Source organism: Cetorhinus maximus, chromosome 2 (genome assembly GCF_964194155.1).
Source record: "Cetorhinus maximus chromosome 2, sCetMax3.hap1.1, whole genome shotgun sequence".
NCBI classification, from domain to species: Eukaryota; Metazoa; Chordata; class Chondrichthyes; order Lamniformes; family Cetorhinidae; genus Cetorhinus; species Cetorhinus maximus.
The window spans coordinates 45,562,517-45,579,620 of record NC_135880.1 but is presented as its reverse complement, the minus strand read 5'-3'; the positions used below and the strand labels follow the sequence as shown (position 1 = coordinate 45,579,620).

At 44.8% G+C, this 17,104-nt stretch overlaps 1 protein-coding gene across 4 annotated transcripts in view; it reads left to right on the top strand.

The window, feature by feature from the left end:
* Positions 1 to 8,599: 8,599 nt before the first annotated feature.
* The window catches only part of LOC144693924 (uncharacterized), a 129,364-nt gene continuing 120,859 nt past the window's right edge, over positions 8,600 to 17,104 (top strand). For all 4 annotated transcript variants that reach the window (XM_078564163.1, XM_078564154.1, XM_078564146.1 and 1 more), the window contains exon 1: positions 8,600 to 8,793. The gene's annotated coding sequence lies outside the window, so the exon portion shown is untranslated. The remainder of the gene's footprint in view (positions 8,794 to 17,104) is intronic.

The following is a 17,104-nucleotide window of genomic DNA, read 5'->3' as shown; positions in this document are numbered from 1 at the left end:
AAAAGTTTTTCCTCACATCCCCCCTAAACCTCCTGCCCCTCACCTTGAACTTATGTCCCCTTGTGACTGACCCTTCAACTAAGGGGAACAACTGCTCCCTATCCACTCTGTCCATGCCCCTATAATCTTGTACACCTCAATCAGGTCGCCCCTCAGTCTTCTCTGCTCCAACTAAAACAATCCAAGTCTATCCAACCTCTCTTCATAACTTAAATGTTTCATCCCAGGCAACATCCTGGTGAATCTCCTCTGCATCCCCTCCAGTGCAATCACATCCTTCCTATAATGTGGCGACCAGAACTGCACACAGTACTCCAGCTGTGGCTTCACCAAGGCTTTATACAACTCCAACATGACCTTCCTACTTTTGTAATCTATGCCTCGATTGATAAAGGCAAGTGTCCCATATGCCTTTTTCATCACCCTACTAACATGCCCCTCTGCTTTCAGAGACCTATGGACACACATGCCAAGGTCCCTTTGTTCCTCAGAACTGGAAACAATTTTTCCTTATTTGCCCTGTCAAAGCCCTTCATGGTTTTGAGCTCCTCCATCAAATCTCATGTCCTTCTCTGTTCCAAGGAGAGCAACCCAAGCTTCTCTAGCCCCTTCCTTGGAAGCGAAGTTATATATGAACATTCAAATTAAGAGCAGGACTAGGCCACTGGTCTACTCGAGCCTGCTCTGCCATTCAATAAGATCGTGGCTGATCTGATTTTAACACTACACATTTCTGCCTGCGCTGAATAACCTTTCATCCCCTTATCAAGAATCTATCTAGCTCTGTGTTCCAGATATTCAAAGACTCTGCCTCCGCTGCCTTTTGAGCAAGGGAATTCAAAGGCACTCAACCCTCAGAGAAGTTCCTCATCCCTGATGCCATTCTGTCAAATCTTCTGCATCTTCTCTAAGGCATTGATGTCCTTCCTAAAGTTTGTTGCCAGAATCAAAACACCAGCTAAGGCCTAACCTGTGTTTTATAAAGGGTTTAGCCAAAGTTCCTTGCCTTTAGCCAAGAATCCCAAATGCTTTATATTCGCTGGAGTTCAGAAGAATGAGGGGGGATCTCATAGAAACCTATAAAATTCTAACAGGACTAGACAGGGTAGACGCAGGAAGGATGTTCCCGATGGTGGAGGAGTCCAGAACCAGGGGTCACAGTCTGAGGATATGGGATAGACCATTTAGGACTGAGATGAGAAATTTCTTCACCCAGCGGTGAGCCTGTGGAATTCGTTACCACAGAAAGTAGTTGAGGTCAAAACATTGTATGTTTTCAAAAAGGAGTTAGATATAGCTCTTGGGGTGAAAGGGATCAAAGGGTATGGGGAGAAAGTGGGAGCAGGCTATTGAGTTGGATGATCAGCCATGATCATGATGAATGGCAGAGCAGGCTCGAAGGGCCGAATGGCCTACTCCTGCTCCTAGTTTCTATGTTTCTATGCTTTCTTAATAGCCTTGACAAATTGTCATGTCACTTTTGAAGATTTATGTACATAACACTCTCAGGTGACTCTGTTCCTGCACCCCTTTAAAATTGTACCAATTATCCTATATTGCTTCTCTTTATTCTTCCTACTTCACCTTGTTAAATTTCATCTGCCATGTGTTTGCCCATTTCACTGGTCTATCTCCTCCTGAAGTCTGTTACTATCCTTGTAGTTTCTTACACTGAGTTTTGTTATCTGCAAACTTTGAAACCTTGCCCTGCATACCTAAGCACAGGTCATTTTAAAAAGAACAGTGCTCCTAATACTGGCCCACTGGAAACGTAACTCCTGTCTGAAGAACAACTGTTTACTGCTGCTACTTTTTTTTGTCCCTTAGCACATTTCATATCAACACTGCCACTCTCCCTTTAATTTCATGGGTTTCAACTTTGCTAAAGCCCTTTTTTATTCTTTCATGTGTTATGGGCGTTGCTGGCTAGGCCAGCATTTATTGCCCATTCCTAATTGCCTTTGAGAAGCTGGTAGTGAGCTGCTGCCTTTAACCATTGTATTTCATGTGGTGTAGGTACACCCACAGTGCTGTTAGGAAGGGAGTTCCAAGATTTTGACCCACTGACAGTGGCAATATAGTTTCTAGTCAGGATGATTTGTGGCTTGGAGGGGAACTTGCAAGTGGCAATATCTGCACCCCCCCGCCTTCCAAAGTATCTGCTACCCTTGTCTTTCAAGTGGTAGAGGTTGCAGGCTTGGGAGGTGCTGTAGAAGGAGCTTGGATGAGCATACAAATTAGTAGGAGGAGTAGGTCATTTGGCCCCTTGAGCCTGCTCTGCCATTCAATAAGATCATGGTTGGTCTGATTGTGGCCATAACTCCACTTTCCTTCCTACTGCCAATACCCTTTGACTCCCTTGTCAATCAAGAATGTATCTAATTCACCCTTAAAAATATTCAATGACCCTGCCTCCACCGCTCTCTGGGGAAGAGAGTTCCAAAGATTCATGACATTGGAAAATTAAAACCATGCATCTACTATCTCAGTACCCACTCTTTTAAGACCCTAGGATAAAGTCCATCAGGACCTGGGGACTTGTCAGCTTTTATTTCTAATAATTTTCTCAGTACTGTTTCCCTGGTGATTGTGATTGCTTTAAGTTCCTCCCTCCCTTTCACCTCTGCTCTTCCTGCTCCGCCATTCATTATGATCATGGCTGATCATCCAACTCAATAGCCTTCTCCCGCTTTCTCCCCATATCCTGTGATCCCTTTCACCCCAAGAGCTATATCTAACTCCTTCTTGAAAACATACAATGTTTTGACCTCAACTACTTTCTGTGGTAGCAAATTCCACATGTTCGCCACTCTCTGGGTGAAGAAATTTCTCCTCATCTCAGTCCTAAATGGTCTACTCCGTATCCTCAGACTGTGACCCCTGGTTCTGGACTCCTCCACCATCGGGAACATCCTTCCTGCATCTACCCTGTCTAGTCCTGTTAGAATTTTATAGGTTTCTATGAGATTCCCTCCTCACTTTTCTGAACTCCAGCGAATATAATCCAAACCGACTCAATCTCTCCTCATATGTCAGTCCCACCATCCCAGGAATCAGCCTGGTAAACCTTCGCTGCACTCTCTCTATAGCAAGAACATCCTTCCTCAGATAAGGAGATTAAAACTGCACACAATATTCCAAGTGTGGTCTCACCAAGGCCCTGTATAATTACAGCAAGACATCCCTGCTCCTGTACTCGAATCCTCTCACCAAGAAGGCCAACATACTATGTGCCTTCTTTACCGCCTGCTGCACCTGCATGCTTACCTTCAGCAACTGGTGTATGAGGACACCCAGGTCTCGTTGCACATTCCCCGCTCTCAATTTATAGCCATTCAAATAATAATCTGCCTGCCTGTTTTTGCTACCAAAGTGGATAACCTCACATTTATCCATATTATACTGCATCTGCCATGCATTTGCCCACTCACTCAGCTTGTCCAAATCACACTGAAGCGTCTCTGCATCTTCCTCGCACCCAGCTTTGTGTAATCTGCAAATTTGGAGATATTACATTTAGTTCCCTCATCTAAATCATTAAAAAAATTGTGAATAGCTGAGGTCCCAGCACCAATCCCTGCGGTACCCCACTAGTCACTGCCTGCCATTCGGAAAAACACCCGTTTATTCCTACTTTTTGTTTCCTGTCTGCCAATCAGTTTTCTATCCATCTCAATACACTACCCCCAATTTTACACGCTAATCTCTTATGTGGGATGTTATCGAAAGCCTTCCTGAAAGTCCAAATAAACCACATCCACTGGCTCCCCCTCATCAACTCTACTAGTTACATCCTCAAAAAATTCCAGTAGATTTGTCAAGCATGATTTCCCTTTCGTAAATCCATGCTGACTCTGTCCTATTCTGCCACTGTTTTCCAAGTGCTCAGCTATTAAATCTTTTATAATGGACTCTAGAATTTTCCCCACTGTCAGGCTGACTGGTCTATAATTCCCTGTTTTCTCTCTACCTCCCTTTTTAAATAGTGGGGTTACATTAGCTACCCTCCAATCTGTATGAACTGTTTCAGAGTCTATAGAAGCTCGGAAGATGACTACCAATGCATCCACTATTTCGAGGGCCACTTCCTTAAACACTCTGGGATGTAGATTATCAGGCTTTAGGGATTTATCGGCCTTCAATCCCATCAATTTCCCCAACATCATTTTCCTACTAATACTGATTTCTTTCAGTTCCTCCCTCTCACTAAACCCTGTGTTCCCCAACATTTCTGGTATGTTATTGTGTCCTCCTTTGCGAAGACAGAACCAATGTATGTATTTGGTTGAAAGAAAAACAAAAATAGCTGGAAAAACTCAGCAGGTTCCTCTAAGCATCTGAGAAAAGGAATACAGTTGACGCTTTGAGTCCGTATGACTCTTCATTAGAACTAAGGAAATAAAGAAATGAGGTGAAATATAAGCTGGTTGAGGGGGGTGGGACAGGTAGAGCTGGATAGAGGGCCAGTGATAGGTAGAGGCAAAGAAGAGATTGCCAAAGATGCCATAGACAAAAGGACAAAGGGGTGTTGACGGTGGTGATATTAGCTAATGGTGACATTAAGGGTAGAAAGCAGGACGAGCAAGTTACAGATAGCCCTAGTGGGGGTGGGGTGGGGGGAAGGGATTGAAATAGGCTAAAAGGTGGAGATAAAACAATGGATGGAAATAAATTTAAAAATAATGGAAATAGGTGGGAAAAGAAAAATATATTAAAAAATTGTAAATTATTGGAAAAAGGGGGATTGGAAAAGGGGTGGGGATTGAGGAGAGAGTTCATGATTTGAAGTTGTTGGACTCAATGTTAAGTCTGGAAGGCTGTAAAGTGCCTAGTCGGAAGATGAGGTTAACTTAAGGTTAACTTGTAGGTTGAGTCGGTAGTTAGGAAGGCAAATGCAATGTTGGCATTTATTTCGAGAGGACTAGAATATAAAAGCAGGGATGTGCTGCTGAGGCTTTATAAGGCTCTGGTCAGACCACATTTAGAATATTGTGAGCAATTTTGGGCCCCGCATCTCAGGAAGGATGTGCTGGCCCTGAAGAGGGTCCAGAGGAGGTTCTGAGAGGCTTAACATATGAGGAATGTTTGCGGACTCTGGGTCTATACTCGATGGAGTTTAGAAGGATGAGGGGGGATCGGATTGAAACTTACAGAATACTGAAAGGCCTGGATAGAGTGGACGTGGGGAAGATGTTTCCGTTAGTAGGAGAGACTAGGACCCGAGGGCACAGCCTCAGAGTAAAGGGAAGACCTTTTAGAATAGAGATGAGGAGAAACTTCTTTAGCCAGAGAGTGGTGAATCTATGGATTTCATTGCCACAGAAGGTTGTGGAGGCCAGGTCATTGAGTGTATTTAAGACCAAGATAGATAGGTTCTTGATTGGTAAGGGGATCAAAGGTTACGGGGAGAAGGCAGGAGAATGGGGTTGAGAAACTTATCAGCCATGATTGAATGGCGAAGCAGACTCGATGGGCTGAATGGCCTAATTTCTGCACCTATATCTTATGGTCTTATGAGGTGCTGTTCCTCCAGTTTGCGTTGAGCTTCACTGGAACATTGCAGCAGGCCAAGGACGGACATGTGGGTATGAGAGCAGGGTGGTGTGTTGAAATGGCAAGTGACAGGGAGGTCTGGGTCATGCTTGTGGACAGACCGAAGGTGTTCTGCAAAGCGGTCACCCAGTCTGCGTTTGGTCTCTCCATTGTGGAGGAGACTGCATTGGGAGCAGCGAATGCAGTAGACTAAATTGAGGGAAGTGCAAGTGAAGTGCTGCTTCACTTGAAAGGAGTGTTTGGGCCCTTGGACGGTGAGGAGGGGGGAAGTAAAGGGGCAGATGTTCCACCTTCTGCAGCTGCATAGGAAGGTGCCGTGGGAGGGGGTTGAGGTGTAGGGGGTGATGGAGGAGTGGACCAGGGTGTCCCGGAGGGAACGATCCGTGCGGAATGCTGCCGGTGGGGGGGTGAAGGGAAGATGTGTTTGGTGGTGGCATCATGCTGGAGTTGGCGGAAGTGGTGGAGGATGGTCCTTTGAATGAGGAGGCCGGTGGGGTGATAAGTGAGGACAAGGGGGACCCTATCATGCTTCTGGGAGGGAGAGGAAGGTGTGAGGGCGGATGCGCGGGAGATGGTTCGGACACGGTTGAGGGCCTTGTCAACCACAGTGGGTGGAAAACCTTGTTTAAGGAAGAAGGAAGACATGTCAGAGGAACTGTTTTGGAAAGTGGCATCATCAGAACAGATGCGACAGAGGCGAAGGAACTGAGAGAATGGGATGGAGTCCTTACAGGAAGCGGGGTGTGAGGAGCTATAGTTGAGGTAGCTGTGGGAGTCGGTAGGCTTGTAATGAATATTGGTGGACAGTATATCACCAGAAATTGAGACAGGTCGAGGAAGGGAAAGGAAGTGCCAGTGATGGACCATGTTAAAATGATGGAGGGGTGGAAATTGGAAGCAAAATTAATAAATTTTTCCAGGTCCAGATGAGATCATGAGGCAGTCATCGATGTACTGGAGAAAGAGTTGTGGGAGGGGGCCTGAGTAGGACTGGAATAAGGAATGTTCCACATACCCCATAAAGAGACAGGCATAACTGGGGCCCATGCAGGTACCCATAGCCGCACCTTTTATTTGGAGGAAGTGAGATGAGTTTAAGGAGAAATTGTTCAGTGAGAGAACAAGTTCAGCCAGATGGAGGAGAGTAGTGGTGGATAGAGATTGTTGGTCAGGCATTTCTTTGTTTCCCATAATAAATTCCCCTGTTTCTGACTGCAAGGGACCTATATTTGTCTTCACCAATCTTTTTCTCTTCACATACATATAGAAGCTTATACAGTCAGTTTTCACGTTCCCTGCAAGCTTACTCTCGAACTCTATTTTCCCCTTCTTAATTAATCCCTTGGTCCTCCTTTGCTGAATTCTAAAGTGCTCCCAATCTTCAGGTCTGTTGTTTTTTCTGGCCAATTTCCTTGGATCTAATACTATCTCTAATTTCCCTTGTAAGCCATGGTTTGGCCACCTTTCCTGTTTTACTTTTGCGCCAGACAGGAATAAATAATTGTTGCAGTTCACCCATGCGCTTTTTGAATGTTTGCCATTGCCTATCCACCGTCATCCCTTTAAGTAACGTTTCCCAATCCATCATAGCCAACTCGCATCTCATACCATCGTAGTTTCCTTTATTAAGATTCAGGACCCTAGTCTCAGAATCAACCATGTCACTCTCCATCTTGACGAAGAATTCTATCATATTATGGTCGCTCATCCCCAAGGGGCCTTGCACAACTAGATTGCCAATTATTCTTTTCTCATTACACAATACCCAGTCTAGGATGGCCTGTTCTCTAGTTGGTTCCTCAACGTATTGGTATACACCAGTCGCTGAACGTAAACATGCAGTCAGTAAAGAAAGCAAATGGTATGTTGGCCTTCATAACGAGAGGATTTGAGTACAGGAGCAAGGATGTCTTGCTGCAATTATACAGGGCCTTGGTGAGACCACACCTGGAATATTGTGCGCAGCTTTGGTCTCCTTATCTGAGGAAGGATGTACTTGCTATAGAGGGAGTGCAGCGAAGGTTTACCCGACTGATTCCTGGGATGGCAGGACTGACATATGAGGAGAGATTGAGTCAGTTAGGATTATATTCGCTGGAGTTCAGAAGAGTGAAGGGGGAATCTCAGAAACCTATAAAATTCTCAGAGTACTAGACAGGGTAATGGCCTACTCTTGCTCCTATTTTCTGTGTTTCTATTGCACCTGGGAGGGCAGTTGTGGCGTCATTTTAGCAGTTCATCTAAAAGACTGTGCACTCAGTAAGTGGAGGGAAGTGTCAACCTAGATTGAGTTAAAACCTCTGGAACGGAATATAAGACTTACAACTTTCTGACTCAGAGGCCAGAGCGCTACTGTGAGTCACAACTTGGTGCTCAACATATTCAAAGAATGCAGAGCAGCTTTTAATAACGTTTGAAAAATATTCAGCAACATAACTAAAACCAAACAATGGAATATAAGTTGGAGGATGCCATGATCAAACTATATAATGTCTGACCTCACGCTGTGCACTGTGTCCAGTGTTTCCCCCAAAGTAATTACAGACCTCTCCAGAATCACTCGTGGGAAACAAGACTCACCCATGTTGCTTTAAAGACTACATTTTAATGGGTGGCACTTTTCAAAATAAGTGCTGCTACCTATATATAAATGAGTTTCCGGCCTCCCTGATCACATCTCTCTGGTAGGAGATGTTGACACAATTCTGTTGACACAGGTCAATCACAATGAAATAAAACCAGAAAATGCTGAAAACACTCAGGCTTGGCAGCATCTGTGAAGAGACAAACAGAGTTAACGTTTCGAGCCCTCTGACTACATTGCATTTTCTGTTGTATTTCAGGTTTCCAGCACACGCAATATTTTGCTTTCATCCATCGCAATGAAGACTGAACTGAGAACATAAAATGCTGAATTAGTTCAGCAGGTCTGAGCTTGCTGCAAGACTGTGCAACACCTGGGGCGCAGAGCACGCTGGGAGATGCAGTTGGCCGGTGCTCGGCGGACTACAACCTCCGTGAAGCCATGCGGCTCCAGTTGGTTGACGGGATAGTGGCAGAGTGTCAGGAGGTTGCGGGAGGGAGGAGGAGGCTGGGTGGCTGAGCCTGGATTGCGGACAGGCTGTGAGGGCGCTCGGCAGGTGGAGGAGCGGGGGGGGGGGATAACACGTGTGTGGTAGAGTTCCAGGGAGCCGCTCACACCGCCAGCAGCAGCGGGTCTGCCAGGCCCGGCTCTGAGAGGTGAGTAACCGGGGGGGGGGGGAGGGGTCTCGGCTGGCTGGCTGGTGGGAAAGGCCCCGAGCGGGATCCATGCCTCGGTGTAAAACTTTCATCCCTGACAGGTCCTTCGCGCTGTGTTTGGACCGTGTCTGCACTAATTTCCAGTGTGTACGGGACTTGAAACACCCATAAAAAGATGGGGAGGGGGGGGGGGGAGGGGAGGGGAGGGGAGGGGGGACCTGCCACCTTCGGCTGTACTCACAACTTTTACTATATATTTTTGCTAACAATTTGTACAATTTTCCATGTCTCACTCAGGTTTCCCCTGTGTTTGTTTTGACTAGAGTTAAATTTTACTGCAACCGTGTAAGTGTTGACTGCCTGTGGTTCAACGATGTAATACGGAGAATGCCAGTTTTATAATATAGACGTGGATAATTGTGAACCATAGAATATTTAAAAGCATATTGTTTCCTGTTAACTTAATCCGTCGCGAGCTTTCTGTATTTTTGCATGTGCATCTTCGATTACAAGTCGTGGCTCAGTGGCATCCTTCTGGCCCCTTCAGTCGAAAAGTTGCGGCTCGAAGTCCCACTCCTGAGGTTTTGGCTCACAATCTAGGTTGACAGTTCGCCTTAAGTTACTGAGTGCACGGTCTTTTCTGAGATGTTGAATTGAGGCCCTGTCTGCCCCCTCATGGGGAATAAAAGATCCTTTGGCATTATATTGAAGAAGAGCAGAGGAATTCTCTTAGTGTTTTAAGGAATATTTGTTCCTCAACCGTTGACGCCATTGAAATAGTTTAACTAATGATTATCTCAATGATGTTTGTGAAACCTTACTGTGTGCACGTCAGTTCAGGCGTTTCACTACATTGCAACAGTAACTACGCTTCAAGAGTACTTCATTCACTTTTAAGTGCTTTGGGATGTCCCAAAGGTCATGAAAGATGCTGGAGAACACAAGCTGTCTCTTTCATGCTAAAAGGCAGGTGGTGTTTGTGATGGTGCATTTTCAATTATACTTGTATCTAAATGAAATTGATGTGTCCTTACATGAGTTTACTGAGGGCAGTATTTGTTTTTAAGGGTTGCTTGTACATGTTCAATGATCAGCATTGTTTATTAATACTATGGATCGTTTTCTTATTCTTTCATGGGTTGTAGTGCCCCTGGCTAGGCCAGCATAGGGAGATGCCTTATGGGGAGGCGATGGCATAGTGGTATTGTTGCTGGACTAGTAATCTAGAAACCCAGGGTAAAGCTCTGGGGACCTGGGTTTGAATCCCACCATGGCAGATGGTGGAATTTGAATTCAATAAAAATCTGGAACCATGAAACCGTTGTCGTTTGTGGTAAAAACCCATCTGGTTCACGTCCTTTAGGGAAGGAAATCTGTCCTACACGTTTGAGCTTACTCTCAAACTAGTCATCCTTACAGATAATGTCCCAACACCACCATCACCATCCCTGGGTATGTCCTGTCCCACTGGCAGGACAGGCCCGGCAGAGGTGGTGGCACAGTGGTATACAGTCAGGAGGCAGTTGCCCTGGGAGTCCTCAACATTGACTCCGGCAAACATGGTAGGAGTGACCACTGCACAGTCGTTGTGGAGATGAAGTCCTGCATTCACGTTGAGGATACCCCCCATCACGTTGTGTGGCACTACCACCGTGCTAAATGGAATAGATTTTGAATAGATCTAGCAACTCAAGACCGGGCATCCATGAGGCGCTGTGGGCCATCTCCAGCAGCAGAATTGTACCCGAACACAATCTGTAACCTCATGGCCTGGCATATCCCCCACTCTACCATTACCATCAAGCCATTACCGCCAAGCCAGGGAATCCACCCTGGTTCAATGAAGAGTGCACCAGGCATACCTAAAAATGAGGTGTCAACCTAGTGAAGCTATAACACAGGACTACTTGTGTGCCAAACAGCGTAAGCAGCAAGTGATCGACAGAGCTAAGTGATCCCGCAACCAACGGATCAGATCTAAGCTCTGCGGTCCTGCCACATCCAGTCATGAATGGTGGTGGACAAATAAACAACTCACTGGAGGAGGATGCTCCACAAATATCCCATCCTCAATGATGGAGGTGCCCAGCACATCAGTGCAAAAGATAAGGCTGAAGCATTTGCTACAATCTTCAGCCAGAAGTGCCGAGTGGATGACCCATCTCGGCCTTTGGAGGTCCCCAGCATTACAGATGCCAGTCTTCAGCTGTTATATAAAAGCAAAATTCTTCAGCACTGAAGAAGAGCCATATGGACTCGAAACGTTATCTCTGTCTTTCTCTCCACAGATGCTGTCAGACCTGAGTTTTTCCAGTCTTCTGCCAATTCGATTCACTCTGCATGATATCAAGAAATGGCTGAAGGCACTGGATACTGTAAAGGCTGCGGGTCCTGACAATATTCCGGTAATAGTACTGAACACTTGCGCTTCAGAACTTATCGCACCCCTAACCAAGCTGTTCCTGTACAGCAACAACACTGGTATCTACCCGGCCATGTGGAAAATTGCCCAGGTATGTCCTGTACACAAAAAGCAGGACAAATCCAACCCGGCCATTTACCGCCCCATCAGTCTACTCTCAACCATCGGTAAAGTAATGGAAAGGGCCATCAACAGTGCTATCAAGTGGCACTTGCTTAGCAATAACCTGATCACTGATGCCAGGTTTGGGTTCTGCCAAGGCCACTCAGCTCCTGACCTCCTTGTACGATGTTCAGCAGCATCCCAATTCCTCAGATATTGAAGCAGTTCATGTCCAAATGCAGCAAGACCTGGACAACATCCAGGCTTGGGGTGACAAGTGGCAAGTAACATTTGCACCACACAAGTGTCAGGCATTGACCATCTCCAACATGAGAGAATCCAACCATCACTCCTTGATGTTCGATGGCATTGCCATCACTAAATTCCCCACTATCAACATCCTGGGGGTTACCATTGTCCAGAAACTGAACTGGACTAGCCAAATAAATACTGTGGCTACAAGAGCAAGTCAGAGGAATTTTGCGACGAGTAACTCGCATCCTAACTCCCCAAAGCTTGTCCACAAGGCACAAGTCAGGTGTGTGATGGAATACTCCCCACTTGCCTGGATGAGTGCAGCTCCCATTCAAGAAGCTTGATACTCCAGGGCAAAGCAGCCTGCTTGATTGGCACCACATCCACAAACATTCACTCCTTCCACCACCAATGCACAGTAGCAGCAGTGTGTACCATCTACAAGATGCACTGCAGGAATTCACCAAAGCTCCTTCGACAGCACCTTCCAAACCCACAACCACTACCATCTAGAAGGACAAGTGCAGCAGATAGATGGGAACACCATCACCTGGAAGTTCCCCTTCAAGTCACTCACCACTCTGACTTGGCAATATATCGCTGTTCCTTCACTGTCGCTGGGTCAAAATCCTGGAACATCCTTCAGAACTGCACTGTGGGTGTACCTACGCCACATGGACTGCAGCAGTTAAAAGAAGACAAGTCACCACCACCTTCTCAAGGGCAATTAGGGATGGGCAATAAATGCTGGCCCAGACAGCGAAGTCCACATCCCATGAATGAATAAAAAAAATAGTGCTCATTCCGAATTGCCCTTGAGAAGGTCTGGGGAGATGGTGGCGAAGTGGTAATATCATTGGACTAGTAATCCAGAAGCCCAGGCTAAGAACGTGGGTTCACATGGCACACAGCAGCTGGTGGAATTTAAATTCAATTAATAAATCTGGCATATAAAGCTAGCCTCAATAACCGATTGTCTTTAAAAACTGATCTGGTTCGCTAATGTCCTTTAGGGAAAGAAATCTGCTATTCTTACCTGGTCTGGCCTACATGTGACTCTTAACTGCCCTCTGAAATGGCTCACTAAGCTGCTCAGTTCAAGGGCAATTAGAGATTGGCAACAAATGCTGGTCTAGCCAGCGAAACCCACATTCCATGAAAGAATAAGGAAAAGTGGTGGTGAGCTGCTTGCTTGAACTGTTGTAGGCCATGTGGTGTTGGTACAACCACAGAGCTGTTAGGGAGGGAGTTCCAGATTCCAGCGACAGTGAAGGAACAGCAATATCGTTCCAAGTCAGGATGGTGTATGACTTGGAGGGAACTTGCTGGTGGTGGTGTTTCCATGCATCTGCTGCGCTTGTCCTTTGAGGAGGTAGAGGTCGCGGATTTGGAAGGTATTGTCAAAGGAGCCTTGGTCAGTTGCTGCAGTGCACCTGACAGATGGTATACACTACACCCACTGTGTGTTGATGGTGGAGAGAGTGATTTTTGAGGTAGTGGATGAGGTGCCATTCAAGTGGTCTGCTTTGTCCTGGATGTTGTCTTAGGTGTTGTTGGAGCTGCACTCATCCAGGCAAGTGGACAGTATTCCATCACGCTCCTGACTTGTGCCTTATAGATGGTGGACAGGCTTTGGGGAGCCAGAATTCCCAGCCTCTGACCTGCTCTTCTAGCCATAGTATTTATATGGCTGGTCCAGTTCAGTTTCTGGTCAGTGGTAAGCCCCAGGATATTAATAGTGGGAAATTCAGCGATGGTATTGCCATTGAATGTCAAGGGGAGATTGTTGGATTCTTTCTTGTTGGAGATGGTCATTGCTTGGCACTTGTGTGGCATAAATGTTACTTGCCACTTGTATGTTTTAACAAGGCATAGAACATGAATGTTTTAGATGCCATTTGAGTATACCGAGTAATGATTCCTATGTAATTGCATCATGGAGATGCTTCAAGTAGTTGTAATTGCTATCTGAACCCTGCGATTAGGTTGATAATCAAATACCATTTCCCATCCTTAATTGCTCTTAAGGTGAGCTACCTTCTTGTATTGCTGCAGTCCATGTGTTGTGGGTATACCAACAGTGCTGTTAAGGAGGGAATTCCAGGATTTTGACCCAGTGACAGTGATGGAATGGGATATATTTCAAAATCAGGACAGTGAATGGTTTGGAGGGGAACTTCCAGGTGGTGATGTTCCCTTGTATCTGCTGCCCTTGTCCTTCTAGATGTTCGTGGGTTTGTAACTTGGTTTATGTTTGCAAGGCATCACCTTAGGTTCTGTTGTAGAATTCTTGCCTCTGAGTCAGAGTTCATGTGCTTAAGTTCCACAGCAGAAGCTTGAGCATGCAATTTGGACTCACTTCAGTGGAATATAGGAACAGGCCTTTGTATCTGCTCCATCATTTAGCCAGAACATCAATCAGTGCCTACCACTTGAAACTACTACCGAACAAAAATCTTATCATTTTCAGGTTTAAAAATTGCTATTGACCCAACATCTGCAACATTCTGAGGAAGAAAGCTGCAGATCTCCAATGCTCATTGTATGAAAAAGTGCATGCTGATTTTATTCCCACCAACAAAGGAAATAGTTTCTCTCTGTATCCACCCCATCAAATCCCTTGATTGTTTTAAGGACCTTGATTAGATCACTCCCCCACCTCTGTTCTCTAGGAGAATACAATTCTATCTGTCCTTGTACTTTATTCTTTTAAGCTCCATGTCATTCTGATGAATTTGCACAGGCTTGTATTCCTTCCTGAGGTTTGAAACTGTAAACTGAATGTACTACACCAGATGGGACCTGCACAACTGAAGAATCACTTTCTCCCCTTTGTATTCCAGCCCCCTTTAGGTAAAGGGCGATATTCCATTAGTGATTTTAATTACATTTTGTACTGGTGCACTAGCCTTTAGTCATTTCTGCACATAGATGCCAAATCCCTTTGTATTCCCTGGTCTATTGCTTTAAAAGAAAATATTTCAATTTGTCTTTTTTTGATCCGCTTCTCCACATTGAATTTCATCTGCCATAATTTTGGTCACTGACTTAATCTGCCTTATTGTCTTTTGTTAATTCCTGCTTCCATCTGCACAGTTTACTGTGCCTTCTAATTTTGTCATTTTTAACCTTGGATGTACAACTTTCCTTCGTCCAAACCATTGATAAATATAGTGGAAAGCTGAGGCTTGCTCAAGTACAAACCCCTGGGCATCATCACTTGTCACATCCCACCAGTCAGAGTATATTCTCTCTACTCCCTGTCCCTGGCCTCTTAAGCTTGTGGCACGGGTTTGTATTTGGTTATCTCCAGTTATGGTTTTACTGAACTTCATCAGATGCCCTCTGGAAGCCCACATAGGCAACATCCATAAACACTTCCCTATTCATCATTCTAGTGACTTCTTCAAAAATTGATTTAGATTAGCCTAAGATGACCTATCCTCCAAAATTCTACCTCTCTGATTAACTTATTCCTATTTAAATGTTCAGCCACTTTGTCGCCGGTGATAGATTTCAATAACTTCCATACAACTGATGTTAAACTGGCAGGTCTGTAGTTTCCTGGGCTGTCCTCCTCTCCCTTCTTGAATAATCAAGTACAATTCAAAGGCACAGTTCCTGGATCTAGAGTGCTTTGGAAAGTTATAACTAACGCTTCTGCAATTTCCTTACATTTCTTTTAATAGCTTGTCCATAGTTGTCAGTGATTACAGCCTATGATTCATATCCAATTAAATATTGACCACGGGTTCTCATCATTGTAATGCCTGATTTTTGTGAGGAATATTTTACCACACCCAGGGCCTCGGGTATCAGACCAGTCTTTTCTTGATTCTGGCTCTTTTCTTGTGCTAGCTGAATATAGCTTGCTTTATGTTTTACTGCACCATTGTGTATCATCCTTGCCACTTTTTCTTGTCATAAGCATCATGCACCTATGTGTCAGTTAAGATGCCACATTTATTGGTCTTTAGACAACCCTTTTTATCTTTTGAACTGACCACCACGCTAACGTTAGCTAAGCTTTAGCTCACCATTGAATACTTTGGGTAATGTAATATCAAGTGTTTTGAATAAGTGCTCAGCCCACCTGCCTTTGCTATCATTGCCTCCGTGCCTAGCACAGAGGCATTTCTGAGGATCCCAGTGAATTAAATCTGATACCATCATTGAAATGTTGTGATCTGGTTATTGAGTTGTCTAGCTATTGCGTACACAAAGGATGTTGTACATTTTGCTTTGTAGATCTTAAATGCTGTTGCCAGTTTAGCAGCACATTTATTCCATAACCTCACATGGAACTTTCTAAAAGCATTACTGGCTTCAAGCAATCTGTGTTCACCTCATCATCTCGGAGTGTGTCATGTGGCATGATACTTCCGTAATAGGTGAACCTATAGGTAATAGGTGAATAGCTGAATCCAGTGCAGACGGTTTCATGGTACTATTGGGTAACCAGGCTTTTTAGAGGCAGATTGCTGTATAACTTCTGTCTTCATTCTGTTAGGCCAAATTTCTTAGAAGCAACTGAGAAATGGCCCATGATAACTTGGGAGGTCCTCTTCTGTGTGTGGCAGTCATCAGAAACAAGCGCTCTTCATATTTTTGGACTGCATGTATCTGACATTGTGTAATTTGCCATCCATCCCCTGATGTGAATATACACCTCTTTGTTCAAAGGCTGGGGGGAGGCAATGGCGTAGTGGTATTGTCGCTGGACTACTAATCCAGAGACCCAGGGTAATGCTCTGGGCACCCGGGTTTGAATCCTGCCATGGCAGATGGTGGAATTTGAGTTCAATAAAAATCTGGAATTAGAAGTCTAATGATGACCATGAAACCATTGCCGATTGTTGTAAAAACCCATCTAATGTTCACTAATGTCCTTTGGGGAGGGAAATCCTTACCTGGCCTGACTCTTAAAAGCAATTTGGGATGCCCACTTCCCATGAATAAAAAAAAAGAAAGGCTTTGTCCTGAAGGCACAAGTAAACTAAGAAATAAACAGATATTAAACAAGGTGGGAGCAATTAAAGTATGATATAGGATATTATAACCTCGTGGATATGGTACTAGACTAGCATCTGGAGGTTACAGGTTGGGAAACTGTATTCGAATATTGCTGAAAAAAGAGAGACATTCAAAGCTTTTCAATTGGTGCACTCTCCATGGCAACGCCTCGACTAATCAGAGTCCATTCAGCATTCTCTTCTCATACAGTATAAATTATTGTTCCCTTTCCATCTGTTATTCTTGGGAATTGCCCTGATGAGTGCAAGATGAAAAGCTTCAAAAGCAAGTCTCTTTTTTTCAGCAATACTCAAGTTCTGTACTGCCAAATGACTATTTGAAACTGTATTCATTGAACCTGGTGGTTCTTGAGTTGGCACCTCATAAAATGACCAATAAAGCTGCTAGGTTGTCCTAAAAATTTCACTGATGTTCCTTCAGGGAAGAGAACCTGCCACTTTTATCAAGCCTGGACTCTTGTCCAAAATTATATGGTTGACTTTTAACACACTCAGGGCA